At 41.2% G+C, this 17656-nt stretch overlaps 1 protein-coding gene across 1 annotated transcript in view; it reads right to left on the bottom strand.

Annotated features, from left to right (window-relative positions):
• NDRG1 (N-myc downstream regulated 1) overlaps window positions 1-17145 on the bottom strand; it is an 896718-nt gene extending 879573 nt beyond the window's left edge. Inside the window, exon 1 of the mRNA XM_044066941.1 lies at window positions 17014-17145. The gene's annotated coding sequence lies outside the window, so the exon portion shown is untranslated. The remainder of the gene's footprint in view (window positions 1-17013) is intronic.
• Between the last annotated feature and the right edge of the window lie 511 nt (window positions 17146-17656).

Genomic DNA, 17656 nt, shown 5'->3' with positions numbered 1-17656 from the left:
GGTACTAGTTTTGATTTCTTTTCATTGACTTGTGTACCCCAGGCATGTTAGAAGTCTTTTCACAAACACCAGATGCTGTAGAAGAATGTCCTTGTTCTCTGCTTGAATTAGACAGTCGTCCAAGTAAGGATATATTTGTATTCCTCTTTGTCTGCAGAATGCAATTACTGGTGCCAGGCACTTTGTAAAGACCGTGGGCGCAGTAGATATGCCAAAGGGCAGTGGAGACAATTGGTAATGCATTGAACCAGCCTTGAATCAGAGGTATCTTCTGCATATTTGTCTGATTGGGACATGCAGGTATGCCTCTTTTAGGTCTAAAGTCACAAGCCAAGCATGGGCAGAAGCTGCTGCCAAGTCAACATCTTGAATTTTGGTATATCCATGTGTTCAGAATAGATAGGTCCAGGCCTTGTCCTTTCTGGGTACCAAGAACAGTCTTCAGTAAAATCCTTGTCCCTGCTCTTGCTCTGGTACTTGTTGAATGGCCCCCATGTCCATGAGGGATGGGACTTGTTTTTGTGCCTCTGCCCATTGATTTTTTGGCAGATTTGGCCAGCTGTTTGCCCTTGGCAGGGTATGGAAATGGAACTTGTAGCATTGTGACACGATACTTAGAACCCACTTGTCCTGGGTTATAATGTGCCAATTTTGAGAAAAACGTGCTAATTTTCCCCGTAAGGGTGCTGCCAGGACATAAGTGCTTGATGCAGGCAGGGGGAAGTCATTGGGACCGTTTCCTGTATGGTTGTGATTCGTCTTCTCCAACTTTGGAGGTAGAAGCACCCCATTGCTTTCACCTGTATGAACCTTGTGCCTGGGATCTGACTCTAGGGTGTCTGGATCTGCCCCTTTGAGGTCTGACACAGGAAAGGACCAATTCTTTGTTGGCCTGTGTCTACTAAACCTAGGTGGCTGTACTTGTAAAAAATCTTTGACAGTTTATATAGATTTAGCTTTGTCCTCCATTTTCTTTAACACCTCTTCTGCCTTAACACCAAACAAAGTATCATGCTGTAAAGGTGCATTTAATAATTTAACTTTGACATGAACAGGCAGATTTTGTTCCTTTAACCAAGCATGCCTCCTAATTACAGAACCCGTAACTGCGGCCCTGCAGGAGGCCTCTAAAGAATCAAAACCACATTGCAAAATATGCTTTCCAACTTGTTTAGCTGCATGGAATAAATCCTGCATTTCCTTGTTTTCTGCACATTCAGAGTTTAACAACATTTTCTGTTTAAGCAATGCCATGACATGTTGCTGATATTTGAGCATATGAAACTGACAGTTTAAGGCCCTTATAGCCAAGGTAGCAGATGTGTAAACTTTTTTTCCCCATCTATCCAATGCCCTAGAATTTCTATCAGAGGGGGTAGGGTTAACTCCTTTGGGACCCTGTGAAATAGTTTCTGGGTCTGCAGCAGGGTTTTTTAAAAAGGAATTTATGAGAGTCAGGAACCCTGTAATATCTGCCAGGCTTAACAGGAGCTGGAGGTAAAGAGTCAGGGGTAAGACTAGACTCCGAAAACACAATCTACAATGTCTAACACAGGTGGAATTGCTAGTGGCCTGTGTTGAGGTAGTAAAAGGAAATCCCTGAGCCTCTTTTTAGATTCTGAAAAATCTTGGCTCTCCCAGTGGAAATGCTCCCTCATTATATGCAAGGTTTCCCCAAAAGAATAGTCCTCAGGAGGAGAAGCTGAAGGTACAGATTCTTCAGCATCAGAATCCTCATAGGGGGGAAGAGAATATTCCTCATCAGAAGAAATGGAAATCTGATCGGAAGATTCACAGTCAGTCTCTTGCCTAGGCCTCTTATACCCCTGATCAAGGTAATAAAGTCTTCGGCCACTTTGAGCATCTGTTTTTGGGCATAGAGGCCTGACCACGTGGCTTGTTTCTTTGCTTTAGAAGGTAGTCTTTGCCTTTGAAGCTGAAGCTGACGTCTGTTTAATATAAAGATGTTTAGGTTTGAATAAATCCTCAGAAGCCAGTGCCTGCTCAGCGGCTCCAGACCCATCTGAAGGAATAGTATCCGAGGCTCCAACACCTTGAGTTTCCAGCGGCATGGCCGACTCCACGTGGGAGTCGGTAGCGGCCTGCGACTAACGTACCGGGCGTCAGGGGCTGCGAAAGTGCCTCACTGAGAACCGGCGACTGGCTTAGGAAAAGCTTTGTCATCTGTTTTGGGCCTCTGTTGTCCCTCTCCTTTTGTTTGCATTTTTTGTGAACTCCGGTAGTCGGATGGCTATCCAACGACATTTCTGGATAATTAAACCGGCGTCCAAAATAGTTTAAAGCAAAATCATACCGGCGCTTAATAGTGCATTGGTCTGGAGCAAGAAAGAAAAAGTTTCCACAACAGGGTACTTAGTTTTATGAAGACTTCGGATCTGAAACTCGAACACGATCTCAGGAGTCGGCCGACCGGCACTTGCGAACTGCTTCTGCTTCGGGCACCGCGCGGCAAGAAAGACTAAAGAAAATGGCATCGGCTGCTTCTTTTATACCTCTGATGACCTGATGTCAGGGAAGGGGCGACAGCAGCCGACGCAGGACCCAGGACTTTGGAATTCAGGTAGACTGAGGGCAACCTGCCATCAGGATTACCCAAATGTAATGACTGCAACAGTGAAACACGAAGAACATCAGACAGCAATGTAAACTATCTTCTTGGTATTACAGTTGCATACTCCCAAAATTGAAATAGTTTTATCCAGGTGGGGCAACTCAACAAAAGGGCCTTCCAATATGTACCTACATATGGTACAAAAGCCACATTTGTACATTCCCTTGTCCTTCCCACTCCATATAGTGGAATGTCATAAAAAATGTCCTTCTGTAAACACCATTTTGGACTGTATGTATTTGTATAAGTAAATCTTGGTTTATTATATATAACTTATATTAAACCTGAATTGCCTTTAACAACATTTCCAATTCATGTCAATAACTGAAGAAATACCTTTTCCATCTATTGAAATTTCAAGGCAACAGGATATATCATGCTTGTCTGCAATTATTTCCATATCTCTCTGTATTAATCCAAACGGCAATATGGGCTGAAAAATCCATATTCCTACATTGCCTAGTATCTTCTAATAAACTCAATAGTAAATTATATTTGTACCCTCTTTCCAAAAATAGTTTGGTAATATAAGTAACCTTTTATTCAAACACAACTGTACGTCATCCTGAAAGATTGGCCTTTCAGAATGTCATTTTTCATAGAAGTGGGAGGATTACTAGAATAATATAAATAACTTTTTACAAAGGTATTTTTCCTATAAATCTCACTATTAAATTTAAGGCCCACCATATCCCTCTTGATAGTAACATCCAAAAAGTTAACTTAAAGACCAACATTCCCCAGAGTGAATTTTAAAAATTCAAACTCACTGTTAATGATACTGACCACTTTAACGTGAACCGTATTACCTTCTAAAACAAAAAATCAAATCATCTACATACCTAAAACACAACCTTGGAAAAAACAGCTTCAAACCATTTGCTCCCACCAGCCAAAAACAATGTTGGCATAAATTGAGGCAGCTGCAGAAGCCATAGCTACCCCTTTTAATTGCTTGTAGACTTTCATGTTAAATAAAAAATAATTGTTATGAAGCTCAAGATCTAAAAAGGTTACAACAAACATGAATGAATGTCCCCATTAGAAAAATGTGCAATAAAACTTGGGTAATGCTTACTTGTAATTAGGATTAAATGTTCTAAACTTATTTAAAAAAATCCAATGAAACCTTAATAAAAAATCCATTTCCTGAACAACTGGATTTAAAAAAATAATCCAGCAAAGCCAAAGAAATTCCTACAGTAAGAAAGTTAGGGGATGTAAACTATAGGTAGAAAAGGTGGATTATTTGGGTGCTTATGAATTTTAAAGGTCCCCTAACATAGGATGATCAAGAACCATAAACTCATACATTTCAGAAGAGATGGAACCCTCCATTAAAAAGTCCTACAGTTGTATCCAAACTTTTTGTAGCTCTCGACAACACACAAATATTCAGATGTATTACTTTGCTGAAAGATATTTAATCTGTTCCATAATTACTAACCCCCCCCACCCTTATAGACTTTCATAAAACTTAAGTGATTTAAATTTTAAGTTCTTTCAAGGCCAATCTTTGGGATTTAGTAAGATTATACTGCGGTGGTGGTGCTGCAGTAGCGTTGTCGCCTCACAGTTAGACGTTGCTCGTTCGATTCTCAGTTAGAACGTCTCAGTTAGAACGTCTTCTGTGTGGCAACATGCGTGAATGAGCATTCCTTCGTTGAAGGTTGTGCGTTAGGCCTGGCAAGTCAACACGTAAAACTCTACTGCCAATCATTAGCAGACCGGAGTTCCGCTGTGGCGACCCCTAACCGGGAAAAGCCGAAATACACAGATACTACGGTGTACCAGCTTTACTATTGCCTAACTTTCTAATTTCATCTTCACAACACTTTTCAAAAACCTTAATAGTATTCAAAGTCGTGTTAAGAAAAGTAAATTTTGTAAGCCAAGTAAGTTTAAGTGCCGTATCAGCAAATAGAAAACTGAGATTTAATTTCCAACAATACATTTCTATACTACTCAGCAACAGCTCCTCGTGGTCCTGCAAAGTGGTCCTAGCAGCAGAGAACTGAGAAAAGCGACTACTTTCCTAAGTATTTTTTTGCTGTTTTTTACCTGAAATACCTTCTCTTGCTTACCTTGAACAAGTAGTAGAAAATCCCAGTGTCCGACCAAATAAACAGCAACACAAAACGCCAGAGAACTAGCGTAAATCACACCAGGAAACTGGAAACTAGCCAGGAGACAAAACGTTTAATGGTTGAGCGCTTTCTTCAGTGTAACAACTGCCTTCATCAGAACATCAATTACTAAAATTCATCACATTATATACATAAAAAGCCCGCCTTTTTCCCTTAATTATTCAATTAAGCATTTTTTTCAAAATCTTTATACCAAAAGCATAATGTGACAGAATAATAATATGTAATATAAAATTTATGTATCCCTTTCATTAAGCTGACCTCTTTGTACAAAAATATACATTAACAAAGTATAAGTAAAATATATATAAAATACGCCATAATTTAAAAAAAACCTTGCAGAGAGTGTGTGCAAAATCTATGTACACAATAACTAATTGATATATCTAAACCCTGCACACTGTTATATCTACTAGACACTGCCTACAACCTAATAATAAAAACCAAATGTATATAGAGTCTGATCACCTGTATATCTAGGTGAGAAAAATGTATATGTATCTGTACAATGCCTGCTAGCGTCTCAATAAAGTGCCAAACATTACCATGTCATGACTGAATGTGCAATCATTACCAATCATGACCTATGCCATATTTGCATAATACGACCCCATAGGCATAAAAAGAACATCAAAAAAGTATGAGAGAACGATATAAAATTCTAAACCATCAAAAATGTGTAAATATATCAACCCATTTGTACTAAGTTCTAACTAGGGGTTTGGTAGGAATAACCTCATTCAGACCAGGAGGGGTACTTGCATCTAACCGGATCTGCCATCTAATTTCCTTTTCCCCTACTATAGCTTTGATATTGCCACCTCGGGGATTTGGGACGACCACTTCCAAAATTCCAAATTTAAACACCTTACATTGTGGATTTTCCATCAAATGTCTTGACAAGGCATTATTGATGTCACATTTCCTCATACAGTAGGTGTGGTCATAAATCCTATTCTTTAGGCAACGGTCTGTCTTACCCACATAAAAACTCATGCAGGTTTGACAAACGCCCAAGTAGACTATATGCTTAGTTAAACAATTCCCATTGCAAAACCATACCTTACTTTTTAAACTATTACCTTGAACAAGCTTAAACTGTTTTTTTTAACTGTTTGTTGCATTGCATTATATATTATCTGCACTTAAAGTTTCATTTAGTCGAACATTGGTCGAAAGTTGTTTGTTTGTTAATTTAACTGTTGAGGCTGTCCACTAAAGTGTGCTAGCCTGTGTAACTGATTTATTACTGTTTCCTGCATTCCTGTGTGCTTTCTATCTCAAAAAAAAAATATCCTTGTCTTCCCGCCTCTCCTCGACTAGTTTAGACCAGTATACAGGCTTTGCTGTATTCTGGGCTGTGGTGTAGTTCCTGTGGTGTCCATTGCCTTACTTGGATAGAAGGAAGTTTCTTTGCTCACCAGTGGGAGTGGGGGAGCCTTGAGCAGCCTATCTGTCCCTGAAGGAGTTACCTCAGCACAAGAGCTTGTAGTAATTGGTTGTTTTGGACCATTTCCCTGTTTAAAATCCGCGTTTGCACGGCTTTGCGTGGTTGTGCGCATAGCGCAGCGCCGGTTAAACTTTTTCTGGCTCCGCCAAGTCTGCTCTTCAAATTTTCCCTTAAGAAAGCTCTACTCTTATAATAATCTAGTCTAATCACTTAATTATAAGCCTAGCACTTGTTCTCAAAGCCTCTCTTCTAAGTAAGCACACGCTAACTAAAGTAAGCACTGCATCCACCTACCTTCCCTGTGAGTACCCACTTCCCTTAAAGGCACAGCACACCCTTATAATAATCTAGCATGTCGAGTGGTAGATTGCTGGCATCCTCTCCGGTTCAGCTGGTTAATCTAGGAATCTTGAGACAATGCTACAAGTGTCTCGTGTACACAGACAACCCTCTCCTCCTCCCAACAAACACAAATACATGTGAGAGATGCAACTATATAGCCAAACTGGAGGCTGAACTCTCAACTCAGGACTGGCAAGACCAGACAGGAGGAGAAGGTAACCACACACACACCAAACCCAGTCCCACATAGACCTACCACAACTGCAAACCAAACACATAAAAACACAAAGACATACTCGGAAGCTCTAACAAAAAACTTACCAAAACAACAGAGGCTCTCAAAGCAGACACCCAAAAATCCACCACCTCAAATCATAACACATGCATCACATACTTCAATAAATCAGTGTGTCAAACAATCACAGCCCTTAAGGCCAAACACCATGTCTGATACAGTAGTAATAGGTGACTCTATAGTCAGACACACTGACGTTCCGCTTACCAGGCTGAACAAGGAGAGGGTAATGGTGAGCTGCTTATCGGGAGCTAGGATCCACCACATAACACATGCACTCAGTTCACTCCAAAGCAAGTACAAATATGACTCGGTCATTGTCCATGCCGGCGTGAATGACCCGAGACGTACCTCCCTGGACTACATGAAAAGAGACAGAGGAGCTCTCTGATTATGTAGCCCAGGCTGGTATAACCCTGACCAGCATCTTATCCTCACCAAGAATGATGCCACAATACAAAGACAAGATGACCAGCTTTAATAATTGGCTCAAATACTGGTGTCATTCTAGGGGGATCCAATGTCTGTCTGCTTGGGATGACATGCTGGACAAGCCACGTTGCTTCACAAGGGACGGCTTGCATCTGTCACCACTGGGCTTCCGGATATTGGCTACGGCTCTTGCCTCCCCCATAGTGCTTTTTTTAGGCAAGGTTCAAAAGACAAACCCACCTCCTTAGAAAACAAAAATGGAAAAAAATTAAGGGTAATGCTGCTCAACGCCAGAAGTCTAAATCTCAAGATGCAGGCTCTCGAAGCACTCCTCAGTATGGAGGACATCGATGTCTGTGCAGTAACTGAAACCTGGTTCAAGGCTCCTGAGAGCACCCCAGCACTACCAGGCTATACCTCGTATCATGCTTTTCGGCCCCAAAACTCGGGCCAAACCAAAAAGGGAGGGGGAATGTCCATATTCATCAAGGGCACCCACACCTCCAGGTTAGTGGCAACACATGAAGCATCAGAGACCATCCAGGTGCAACTAACCGTAGGCAAAACTGTTATACAACTGGTAGCATGTTACAGACCACCCTCCCAATCTCAGGAACCCCACTCAGCCTTCCTGAAGACATTGGAGGATATGAATGTCTCACCAAACACCATCATATTGGGAGACTTCAACTACCCTAACAGACTGGGTGCATTATTCTAGCCCAAACACCCTAGCCCAAAGGTTCCTGGAATTCATAAATTCAAACGCAATGGAACAGCTAGTCACCTCTCCCACAAGGGGAGATAATATACTAGACCTGATCATCACAAACATGGGGACTAAGTGCTCCACACCGGGAGTATACCCTTCACTAGTGAGATCTGACCACAAACTAATCACCCTGGATATACATATCCCACCTCCACCACAAAAGACTACAGTGAAAAACTTCTCAAAAGCCAACTTTACACTTCTTAAAACTGGGATGGTATCCTTTTAAGCCCACTGGGACAGTGGAAACCACATCCCACAATGCAGAATCCTTCACAAATGCTTTCTACGGACATCTCCAAGAATGCATGGATCATGCAATCCCAAATAAAACCAAGACCCTCACCACCAAGGGCAGGCGTCCTGTCTGGTGGACCCCAGCTATAAACAAATTGTATAACAAAAGAAGGAAGCTACTGCACGACAGAGCAAAATCCCATAAAGAGAAGGCATCTCTGATCAGCACTAGTAGAAAGCTACGTTCTCTCATAAAAACATCCAAGGCCAACTTTGAGAGAAAAATCGCTATGGACACTAAAGATAACCATAAGGCCTTCTTCAGCTATGTTAGAAACCTGGGCGGAAACCCTCAGATATGTTCAGAGTTAGTTCACAATGACAAAAAAATATACTGAACCCACAGATATTGCCAACATTCTGGCAGACAGGTTCAGTGCAAATTTCTCCCCTCCCTCACCCCCAAAAGAAGAAATACTTATCCCAGCTGAATGTAACCTCCCTGTCATCTCAGATGTCCAGGTGAGAAACGCCCTCAGCAAAGCTAAAAACACAGCATCAGAGACCTGACGGTATCCCGGGTTGCATGCTACGTGAACTCCAAGAGGAGCTAAACCCGCACATAAAAATGCTATTTAACCTTAGCCTTACTACAGGATATGTACCTGAAAACTGGCATACAGCAACAGTAGTCCCACTCCACAAAGGAGGCACCTCTACTGACCCTGGTAACTACCGCCCCATAAGCTTAACCAGCCTGGTCTGCAAAGCTATGGAAAGAATCATTATGGAACTAATAAACAGAGACATTGGGGACTTGCAGACACTTGATCCCACCCAGTTCGGCTTTGTAAAAGGCAGATCCTGCCTTTTAAACCTGGTTGACTTCTTCGAAACTGTCACTAGAGCCATTGACGAGAGCAAAGCAGTCCATACAGCCTACCTGGACTTGGCTAAAGCTTTCGACACAATACCCCACTCTGGCATCATAGACAAGCTCAACAGCTTAAATGTAAATCCATATGTCACAAGATGGGTGGCAAACTGTCTAAAGGATAGAACCCATAAAGTCAAAATCGCTGGAGCCATGTCAGACTCAAAGCCAGTGGTGTCCCACAGGGCTCTGTCCTGGGACCCCTCTTGTTTGGCATTTATTTCTCAGATGTGAAAGCAAACATGGGAGGGCTGTGGCTGACAAAGTTCGCAGATGACTGCAAACTAGGTGCCATAGTCGATACACCAGTTGACACATACATCCTACAGAAAGGCCTCACTGAAACGAACAACTGGTGCCGGAGTCATGGCCTTAAACTAAATGCAAAAAAATGTATAGTCATCCCCTTTGGGAAAAACAAAGTGCCCACAAATTATCATATAGGCGGTAACCCACTGAGTACGGAAAAAGTAATCAGAGACCTGGGGACCCAAGTCGATAGTGACCTCTCATTTGACACCCACGTTGCCAAAGTGGTTAGAAAGACTTTCTACCTTGCCCACCTCATCATGAAGGAATTCACATCCAGATCAAAGGAGGTCATTTTGCCCCTGTACTCCTCTCTTATCAGGCCCATGACTGAATGCAATACCCCATTTGGTATGTACCTCACCCGGCACTTGCAACAGCTAGAGAGACCTCAAAAGTACCTCACCAAGAGGATCAAGGGTCTCCAACATATGTCATATGCTGCCAGACTAAAGAAACTCCAACTCTATTCAGTAGCATACCGCCTACTCAGAGGTGATCTGTGCCTGACGTACAAGGCCATGTCCAATCAGGAATTGATGGACATGCTCCACCTCAAAAAATCCAAATCCATTAGAACCACAAGAGCTAAAGATTTGAACCTCAGCACAGATATGAATAGGACATGCTGGAGGGACAGATTTGTAACTCAGAGGCTTCCCATACTCTGGAACAGAATCCCAGTTCATGTTAGGCAGAGCCCCTCACTGACTCAAGGAGAAATCTTGACGAGTGATTGGGAGATCGTAGGTTTACCCCAGGGGTCATCTCTGTGTTACTACTAAACAGGAGGCACAGTGAACTAATTCTATTATGTAAGGGGGTCTTCACTGTGTCACTACTAGACAGAGGCACAGTATTCTAAATCTATTCTGTACACTTTTGTACCATTACATGGGGTGGCGAAAGCCACATCACTATGGCTAGGCTTATAAATGCCCCAGGGCAGATAGCCTAGTACCAAACTATGAAACTATAAATCTAATATTTGTGTGTATGTACATATATATTTATTACATACAGAGAAAGAGACAGAAGTGACCTCATTATGAAAAATGTTCCTCAGTTCCATAGGATCACAGGAGATTACTAGGATATTGACCCTGAGGTAATTTTAAGCCTAGCCATTTCAACCCAATGTAATACCATTGAGCTACTAGTCAATACCCAAGATTCCATTTAGTGAGGACTGCCCAAGTCCAGGAGGTTGTAGGCACTTTCCCCGGTAAGAATTTACAGTACCCCATCCACTAATCTAGGTTCTTCTTGAACAGTGTCATGCAGGTGCTCCGTTTCACATGAGCTGGTAGCCTGTTCCAAAGACGTGGCAGTTGCTGGGAGAAAAATCTGTCCCTCCAGCATGTCCTATTTAAGTTTCAGGCCATATTTAAGTCCCTGGAATGGGTAGCCCTAGACCCATTTGATTTACAGATATGCAGTAAGTTCACTAGGTTTGGGTCTTGGTCTGAAAATCTGGACAGTTGATAGGTATGGTTCCACATCTGAAGGCGAAGGGTACTCATTGCACTCTACAGAGTACATTTCTTTCGGACCAAAACTGGGGCCTTAACAGTCTGCGAGTACAAAATGGAATCTACCGACTACACCCCTGTTTGACAGACATGTTATGCATTCTGTGTTAAGAATTTTTTCTAATTAATGCTACTGACAGCAGAGATAACAGACTTTGCGTAACATGTCACTCCGTATTCTTATTTGCACTTAAGTATTGTCTACTGTTCTCTATTATAGTAGTATTACTTGTATAATGAACAATATATTCCGAATGCAAGAGGGCACAAATTCAAATGCAGACTATTAATCCACAGAAACATGGGGCATAGATTCATTACCTACAACAGAAGGGGGTGAACAAATGCAAACTCGTACACTTGCAGGAAGAGTTACTTGGTGTGCCTGACACCAATGCTGCCCCAGGCTTACAAAAACAACAAGAAATGCCCCCAAAGGTAAACTTCAGTGAAACCACCAATCATACCTTACCTTTCAAATGCTCATCTGTCAGAATACAGCTCAAGTTTACCTCATTTGTAGGTCTTAAAAACTTCATGGTTCTCGAAGTTCCACACTGAAAAGGTATGTCACACATGCAGTATTAGAAATATGTCTACTGATATCCATGATAAACTTTTAATATGACTCATTCCTAACCAGCATATTTAAACCATCCTATGACCTTTCCAATTGAAGTTGATAGTATGTGTTCCACATATTTGCCCATTTGTCAAGTCTCTTGTATCATCCCTCTTCACAAAGGCGGCACCTCTACTGAGGTCTCACACTACAGGCCAATTGCTTTCCCCCCTCCCATAGCCAAGATTCTTGAGAAATGCATGCACAGACAACTCCTCTACCCTCCATCTGTATCTCAATATGACTTCAGACCTAAACACAGTACAACCATTGCCCTTGTTAGTTTTACAAACTCAACCAGCTTAGAAAAGACAACCAGTATTCCACCAATAAATAAATTAACTAGACTCCTTGGACCTAACCCAGCCAACCCTCTTCTGGTTTCTCAACTACTTAAATGAGTGCCAACAGGCAGTTAAGTGGCAAAATAAACTCTCCACTCTAATACAGGTCTCAGTAGGAGTACCCCAAGGCTCAATTCTTGTTCCACTAGTCTTCATCATATCCACCAACAGGTGCACAGCCACCCAGCATGCAACCATCGTTCAATATGCAGACGACTCCTCCCTTACAGGTTCAGCTCCCTCCCCATGAGAATTCTTACAAACAACTCAAGAATCTTTCCAGTTGAAAAATACCTCTCAGACTCTCAACTCAAGCCACCCAGCATGCAACCATCGTTCAATATGCAGACGACTCCTCCCTTACAGGTTCAGCTCCCTCCCCATGAGAATTCTTACAAACAACTCAAGAATCTTTCCAGTTGAAAAATACCTCTCAGACTCTCAACTCAAGCCACCCAGCATGCAACCATCGTTCAATATGCAGACGACTCCTCCCTTACAGGTTCAGCTCCCTCCCCATGAGAATTCTTACAAACAACTCAAGAATCTTTCCAGTTGAAAAATACCTCTCAGACTCTCAACTCATACTCAATCCAAATAAAACAAACCTTATGCTCTTCACCAATAGCAACGTTCCTGATAATTCTCCCCCTCCACCATCTACTCAGCCAATAAAACAAACAATTGACAAGAACCTAAAATTTGACAAACACCTCACTCAAAGGTCCTCATTAAGCTAGGCTCACTATACTGAGTCAAGCCATACCCAACAGAGGCCACTAAACATTCCAAAGCTAAGATCTACTGTCTACCTTTCTATATTCCTCACTAATCTTAGAAAAATAACATTTAAACAAACTGGAGTCCTGCTATAAAAAAATCGGTACTTTTCCATTATCGGGGCAACACTATTAATGCGATCATTCAGGTGTAATGCAGCTCATTAACATGCTTGTTAAGCACATGTTAGTAAAAATGCTTGTGTTAATAATTAAATGTTTAATCAAGAAATTAGTCTAACTTTTACACAAACGTCTGCCTGACGGACGTGTTAAGGTACTGCATTACAGCGGAGCGATCACTTTAAAATCACAGACAGAAAATCAGTAATAAGGAAATACTTGCAAATAACATGACATTTCTTTCTTCTGTTAATTAAGCATGACATGGTGATATGTACACTGCATGAAATGCCTAACATGAAGTAACTGCCTGTGCTTACAAAGACGTAGTCATGCTGACCATTTGTAACAAAGACAGTTTTCAGTCCTCCGTGAGGCATGTGAAATGATGCTTAAAAAAGACAGTGAAATTGCTATGTATATGTTTGCCGTGAAGGGCTTACAAGATAAAGTTATAATTAGAGATGTTGAGGTTGAGCATTTCTACAATGCTTGATTTCACTATAATGGAGAGACTGCTGTAATAGTAGAACTTTGCCTTTTTTTTGCACTATTCTGCTTTCGGGCAAACACTTTCAATGCGGGTGCTGAGCTCTGACTCCAACGTCAAGCCATGTTTTTTGGATGTTAATAATAACAGCTGTGTATAAATCAGTTAAATGGATAAAATGTAAAAAAAAAAAAACGAACTTCTACATTTTACACACACCTGTTAAGACTAAGACAAATACACAGTTTGACACTGGATTCGGAAGTCAGCAACCGCATTAACAGTGTTGCCATGATTACAGAAAAATACCCAAAAATCACAAGATATGGTACTAACCTCCCTTGCAGAACACATCACTGCACAGCACTTCATAAACTAAATTGGACTGAACTACCCAATCTCCTATCCCTCAACAAAGTTTCATTCATTCGTTCCTTCCATCTTCCACCATTCAGACAACTGTCCAGCAGCACTCATGAGCTTAGTGCAGACCTACTCAAATGGCAGACCACCAAGATATTCCAACAAAGTACTACTCACAATAACTAAATCTAATAATTGTTACATTCACTCTCTATTATCCCACCAAGTATCCAAGTCCTGAAATTCCATGCCTCTGACACAGCCGGCCTTAGGCATAGGCCAACTAGGCGGCCGCCTAGGGCACTGCTCTAGCAGGGGTGCTTTTGTAGTATTTGAGTAGGTAGACCAGGATGGGGACACCTGGTAGTGTGGCACCATGGAGCTCTTTTGCCTAGGGCACCAGCTAACCTAAGGCCTGTCCTGCTGACAATACTAAATTCTAGCAACACATCCACATTTAAACTACTGCTTAAAGAATGCCTAACCAAAAAATGGCTTTGCTACTGCACTAATTGAGGCTTTGTTCTTACAAAAAATATGCCTTCCCTTTCTAACATTCAAACTATCCCTTCTATCACAGAAGTCCAATTTCTCTCTACCTATCTCAAGCTCACCACTGTTCCTATTTGTATCTACCTATCTAAAGTTTCCTACAATTTCATCATATTCTCTCCTTGTACTTCACCTCAACAGTGCCTTAGCAATCACTTATTAGAACAATTAACATTAGCATAGCAACAATCTGCCATATTCTTGTTCATATACCATACATGAACCTCAAATACCCACCACCAAAACCGACAGTGATCAGGTCATTTCTCTGATGGCACATGTAATTTCATGCCAATTTGTTTGCTCTTTTTTTCCCACTTTTTTACTCTCTATTATTATTTTACACATAATCTACTACCTATTTTTACCAAAGTTAAGTATTCCCGATTGCTATCAATTTTTTGTATTGTTTGTGTTTTTGCAATGGAGCTTCTCTTCAGGCCCCAGCTGAAAAAGGGTCACTGACCGACCTAGTTAGACATACCGTGAAAATAAATAAATAAATAAATAAAATCGAAAAAATAAATGTGTTCCACATTACGAGGACTATTTCCTAGAAGGAAAGTTGAGATCTTTCTGCGCCAACGCAGAGAAAAGACTTCAGACATCTGTGAAGCATACGACACGCCTACCTCGGAGAGTGAACACCTGTGGCCTTACCACCAAAAAAATCCAAGTGACTGAAAATATATGCAGCCAAGTAAACCTTGACGTTTCCCATCTGTAAGTGCATGGAAGTGGTCTGGTTATTAATCATAATATTTATATGTAATTTAGCTGAAGTTAGTTAAGAGGCCAGTAAGTATTCTGCTGCCAGATATTTTCCGAATTTACAATGATGCCGCCGTTGTCTTTTCATTTAGTTTCTGCCATCGCCCAGTTGTTGTTGACTTAAATATTAAAGGGCAAGTCTCTGTCAGACTGGAGCAACGGGATGGTCAGTGAGTGTAAATACTAAAAGCCTACGTTTACGAATAAGGTGGTTTCTGGGATCGCCAAATCTTAACTAAATGGCTGGGAACGGTTCGGGAACTATACTTTTAACCTGTAACAGCAAGAAATATGGACAACGCTTGACATAATGGAGAGACAACGGTTGAAAATCAGGGACACATTTTAGTGTTCTTAGAAACTCGGAAACCTGCAAGAACAGGAGTTGTGTTCGCATGCATTTTCTGAAGGATACGAAGTCTGAAACTCAAAAGCATGTCATTAGTTCGTTACTTTAACCCGTAGATCCTAGTGATTTGTCAAAACACACACACACACTTATGAGGAACAGACCAAAAATATGAGGCAAAGATCTGGACTTTCTGGGGAAAAATAGGGTTGCCACCTTTTCAAATGCCCAAAGTGACATTTTTTGGAGAAACGTCAAATTTTACAAGGCAAAACATACTCACGGCCAGTACAAAGGACTTTTGCCAAAATAAAAGCTTAATATTTTAGCATTTGAGTTGATTATTCCGTTTCATATACAAAATAACTGTTTTGTGCAACTATTAAAGAAAATATTGGAAATATTTTTGTCCTAAAATCTCAGGACATTTGCCATTTTTTCATTATTTTATTTTTTGCAGGACACAACTGCCAAAAGAGGGACTGTCCCTCGCAAAGTGGGGCATGTGGTAACCCTATGTACAGCTGAGAGTTATGCTGGGAGCTCTGGGACCCACAAGTTTGGTGGCACAGACAGCTTGTGCTGGCTCTTGGTTAATTAAGGCTTCACACACGCTGGAAACTATAAAATTAACTCCGCAACGCCAAGGTGGAAGTAATCTTACAAGCAAACACCACGGTTGCCTTGTAAAGGAACCAAAATAAAAGTAGCCTTTAATCCCCATTTATTTACCTTACAACAAAGGGGGGAGGGGGTCGCAGAAGTGTAAATGGGGAATATTTTTACAGTAGCACTGAAAAACTTTACTTCACAATAAACAATTAGCACACCACAGACAATGTAAACATTTTAAAACAAAATTAAGATAGTCTCCGATTATGGCGTCATTTTACCACAGCTTATCCGCGGCGATCAACAGTACTGGAAATATCTTCAAAACGCCACAAACAACCCCTGGCGCCCTCATTTTAAAACGGAACCATACCACAGCCTTGCTCACTACGCAGTACAGCAATACTGTATGTAAAATAAACTACTAGCTGGCAAAACAGTACCCACAATTCATCCAGATCCCCTCCAGAGTAGAGTAAAAGATGTATTAGGGACAATCCACATTATTGTATGACCAACAGATCTGAAAAATCGACAACCAACAACTTCAACACAATCTGGCAGTATATAGCAACACAGTAGCGGTTGATAACAACCACTACCCAGTTGGTTTCCAACCACATGTTTTGCACGTCGCAACTTTCCTGGAGCGAAACTTAGACAGAACGCATCTGTGAAGCTCTTCAGTTTCATTCTCTACTATCCATCGCTCTCCCAGATAACTTTCCGAGAAGTAAATGCGACTTCCAGCTGTTTGATTCGGTAGGACAATAACAGATACCTGTATCCTAGGACCACAGTAAGACGAATGTTGCAGCATTTACCAGGCAGCGTCCGTAAGCTATACGACCTACCCTTTTTGAAATTGTAATGACATAAGGTAACTTTCACCATACACATAGATACAATGAGCCGGGACTACGTACCAAATTAGGTCTGTTCTTTAGTGTTGCTGATTTGAGATTCGAATAATCCTTTTCTTTTTCTACAGCTTCGTTTCCTCTTTTTCTGTCAACTGATGGATTACTCCAAATGAACGTGGTTTTGTTTATCATAGACGCGTGTAAGGCGGAGTTTCTTACAGCCCCGCCCCTAATAAGGTCCGCCTTGTCTTTGTCACGATCTTAGGTCTTCGGTTGCACAATATCAAGACGTTTTGGCTTGGGTGTGTACCTTTCTCTTATGCGCTTGGGTTGTGCTTGCAAGACTGTTTAACAGGTAATTTAAACGTGGTAGCGTTTCTCTTTTACCAGTACAACCTTACTTCTGTATATTGCTCTTATAAACGTAGAATGTTGCAGGATTATCAGGATTGCATTTCCTGAAAGACATTAAGTCAGAAATTAAAATGTATATCATTGTTTATTGACTTAAATCCATGGTGATTTGCCAGAAAAAAAAAAACATTTTTTTATGAGGAACAAACTAAAAATATGTGGCAAAAATCTGGACATTCTGCGAAAATCTGTACAGTTGAGATGAGAGCTATGTTGGAGAACCAAAGGATATTTGAGTGCGTCTGCTTGCACCTTTTATCCTTTTGCCTTTCCAGATCTCTCGACTGTACGA

Source organism: Protopterus annectens, chromosome 3.part1 (assembly GCF_019279795.1).
Source record: "Protopterus annectens isolate FY-2018-M chromosome 3.part1, PAN1.0, whole genome shotgun sequence".
NCBI lineage: Eukaryota > Metazoa > Chordata > Ceratodontiformes > Protopteridae > Protopterus > Protopterus annectens.
Note: the sequence above shows the minus strand (reverse complement) of the source record. Positions and strands in the feature narration are given on the sequence as shown.